Below are 3,741 nucleotides of genomic sequence, written 5' to 3' on the forward strand. Positions count from 1 at the left end.
CCCCATTCCTGCAAGTATTTTTAAATGTTAATGGCTTTCATGCTGCAACAGCCCATGGGGGAGGCTGTGAATTAGTGGTGAGGGGCAAATCTGTCCTGACTTTGAAACTCTGCCCCTCGTTCTCTGGTGTGGTTTTCCCATGGGTGATGGTGCTTGGAGGAAGCTCAGGTTGCAGAGGGGAAATCTCAGTAAAACTGGATGACTGCATGAGTCCAATGGATAGTCTCTGCCCTTCTGTGCTGATGTTCCTTTCCCACCTCCCCAAAGAGACAGGCTAAGGAGGAGATGAATGAGGGTGATGAACCCCTCTCCCTTGATCAGAGATGATCTCCTTGAGGAATGCATCCAGGAACAGGACCCTTCTCTTTTTGCATATGAAGGGATGGTACAAGTCATAGGTCCATGTCTCAGACATGGGCTTGGAGATAAATGGAATCTTAGAGAAAACATGAAGGTAAAGAGGCAAGAAAAAAAAAATGGCTTGAGCTGATGAAAGCTGCTTTCTTGCTCTGGGGAGGTGAGGTTATGGTTATTCACAATACGTTTGCAGGGACTGCTTCTAGAAAGCAGAAGCTGAGCACCAGCCCTTGGTTCCTTTCATTAAGGAGGGAAGGCAGCACACTAAATTTGCCAATAAAATCATAATAATAATAATAAAAACATAGTCCTTAAACTATTCCTGTTTAAAAATAATAAAAATTAAGAGGTACTTGCCATTTCACATGTCGTCTGGTTTAGCTGCAGGAGCAACGTGGCCCCTGAGAGCTAACCTGCTGGAGCAGATCCCCACTGTGTTCAAAGGCAGTGGGGAGACCTGAGTTTGCTTTCAGGCTGGGGCTGCTGAGGGTTTTGAAGCCTTGAGCAAGTTTTCAGATCTTTTTTTCTTTTTTTCTTTTTTCTGTGGCTGAGCAGTCTGGGGGAAAATATATTGCTGAATTGGCATGAAGGGAGGATCCAGATGCTCCCTGGGTTACATTGCAGCTTCTGCAGAAATGCTGCAATCTTGGGGGCTTTCTATAAAACCTGGAGGACGAAGGTCCTGTCTGTGAGCACAGACAGTCTACTTCTCTAAATGAGGCTGATTCCAACAGTTGATCTTCATTTAATGCTCCCTAGCCAGATGAAAAAATGCAGACTGAATCTCAACATGTGTATGTAAGGGGGTTTCTAGTTGCTGGTGCACAGGTGTTGCTACAGATATGATGTAGAAGTACCCTGATGCATGCTGGCTAAATAATCCTGCTTTTCTAAGCTAATCATGCTGGATTAAAAGGTAATGCTGGCTTGGTCTCAGCTGCAAAGCTCAGGGTATCAGTTTGTCCTCTTCAACTCATCTTCAGTCTGTTTGGGAGTGCATTGCTACACTGAGCACGCAGACAGGAATTGCAGAGCCTTTCCTCCTGCTAGGAGAGGAATCTGGAAACTATTACAAGCTGCTCATGCTTAATCATTGGGTGAATCTTAAATGCCTGGCTTAATATTTTGCAGGACTGAAGATGGCATCTGAATTTTTGTGGTGTGCAGGTTACATGGCAGAGCATGTGGGCTTGGATGGTTTTGCTGTGTGTGTTTGAGGGGGGGGGGGGGGAGGAAATTGAACTGTTTTGCCTGGTATTTGTGCAAACTGGCAGCTCAACCATGTTCTCATAGCCTTACTGAGTCTGGCCATTCGTACTTCAAACTGAATTAGAAGAGAGCGTTACACGAGTTTAAAAAACGAAGTCTCCCGGGAAAAGGAAGGCAACCAAAATAACCCCCAACTCTGGACTGGAGTCAGTCAATGAGGAGGCAAAACAATAGGCGTCCTTTCCTCCCTTAAATATCAAAAATGCTTCACATCAGCATTCTCAGACTGAAGATGTTTGCTTTACTGAAGATCGCTGAGTTTAAAGACAGGCTTTCTTCATTTTTTCAGATGGACCTTAATTTAAAAGAAGTTGTTGTGGGTTTTAGTTTGACTTTTTTAAAAGATTAAATAGTCTCCAAGCAAACCAGAGTATTTTGTTACTGGTCAGGCAGAATATTTCTCCTTGATCCAAAATGAAAAGAGATTTTCTGATTGTATTAAAATACTTCATCTTCACCTTGGCTCCAAAACTAGGATTTTCCACCAATGCTTTTACTTTGGTGACCAGAAGAAACCCATCATCCTTGTTTTCACCTTACAGCTGCAGTAGTAAAGGGTCTAATTTTGGTTGCCCCTATTTTTAATTGGAGCATTCCTTACTGAACCAATAATTTATTGCTAGCTGAGATCTGTGACATCCATGTTCACAGCCAGGGCGTGGTACAGATCTCCCTCCAGAGATCTTGGATTCCTCATGAAAGAGCTGCTAAGCTTCCCTGGCCTTCAGCCTGCTTATTTACATTCTTTATAGCTGAGGCTCAGAACTTGCAGTTGATGCTAGCTAATGAAGATTTGGAAATCTTCCTTCATTAACATATGTGGCCCTGGTAAGCCTTCAGGGTGTCAGTCAGGCCTGCAGTTGTGCCAGAACTTAACTAAAGAAAACACTTCCTTTGGAGAAACTGCTATAAAGCAGCTTCTATCAGAACATTTTGGAAGGTCCTCCTACTTGGAGGGATGATTTTCCAAAGTCATAAAAGGAAGTTACCTGCTAGAGCCTTGGTAAGAACCAAGCTCTCTGCAGTTCTTCAGTCCTTTAAAGACCTCCTCCAAACTCCCATCTCAGTAAATGGCAGTTCCTCACTGAAGATCATGAGCTCCTTTTTTCTGTTGTTTTTTGCTTTTGTTGTTGTTGTTGTTGTTTTGGTGGTGGTTTTTTTGTTGTTGTTTGGTGGTGGTTTTTTGTTGTTGTTTGTTTTTTTAGCTTGCTGTGGAGAAACCATCAAGGTTTGGCATTGGGCATGTAATCTTAGCTGGCATCCTCAATCCTTTTGGTAGCTGGCTACCCAAACCATGGATGGAGCTGTTCATTTGAGTGTTTTTTTCAGCCCCACAGGCCAAAAATGAGCCAAAGCAGTGCAAGCTGATTAATTGCTACATCTATGTACACCAGTATCTTGGGGGGGGGTACAGCAGGATGGGAGCAGCATCCCACATTGCTCCCTGAGGGCTACCACCACATTACCTGCAAGTGGGAGTTGTGTAACCCCAGGTTGCTGAGTTGTGATGGTGTCAAGTTAGGAGAGGTGAGGAGACAGCATCTCCAGCACATGTAACTGGAAGGAGATATGTGAAGTGGCCCTACCTCATTTTGGACTTGTTGGTCATGAGTGGGCATTCTGCAAGTAGTCAGAGGGCACTGAGTTCTATTTGGAGTGGTTTTCACATCATATAAGGCTGGCTCTGGGTTTGGCAAACATCCATCCTTCTGTCTTCCTCACTAGAAGAGGATGATTTCCCATGCTGACTGTTGCAAAGCTGGCTGCCACAAGGGATGGCACAGCCGTGTCTGTGAGTGGAGTGATGACATTGTGACAGCTGAAGGAGGAGGTGGGAATGGTGTGGGAAGCATCCTGGTCATGGGAACAAGACAAATTTCCAACGGGCTGGCAACAGTCATTCAACATAGAGAGGTCAAAATTCTTGTACAGCACCCTGGATGCCTGGACCCATGGGGCATCTATGGATCTGCATCTTTAGAGCTTGTGTGGGGATCCACACATCTGAAACCACTGAAAACCACATCTCGTTATCCCAGGACTGCACTGACCTCTGCTCTGTCTTGTTCGACAGATGTTTATTCTTAAAAATATCTGGTGGTGGAGACCCTGTGC

Source organism: Meleagris gallopavo, chromosome 10, assembly GCF_000146605.3.
Source record: "Meleagris gallopavo isolate NT-WF06-2002-E0010 breed Aviagen turkey brand Nicholas breeding stock chromosome 10, Turkey_5.1, whole genome shotgun sequence".
Classification (NCBI taxonomy): Eukaryota; Metazoa; Chordata; class Aves; order Galliformes; family Phasianidae; genus Meleagris; species Meleagris gallopavo.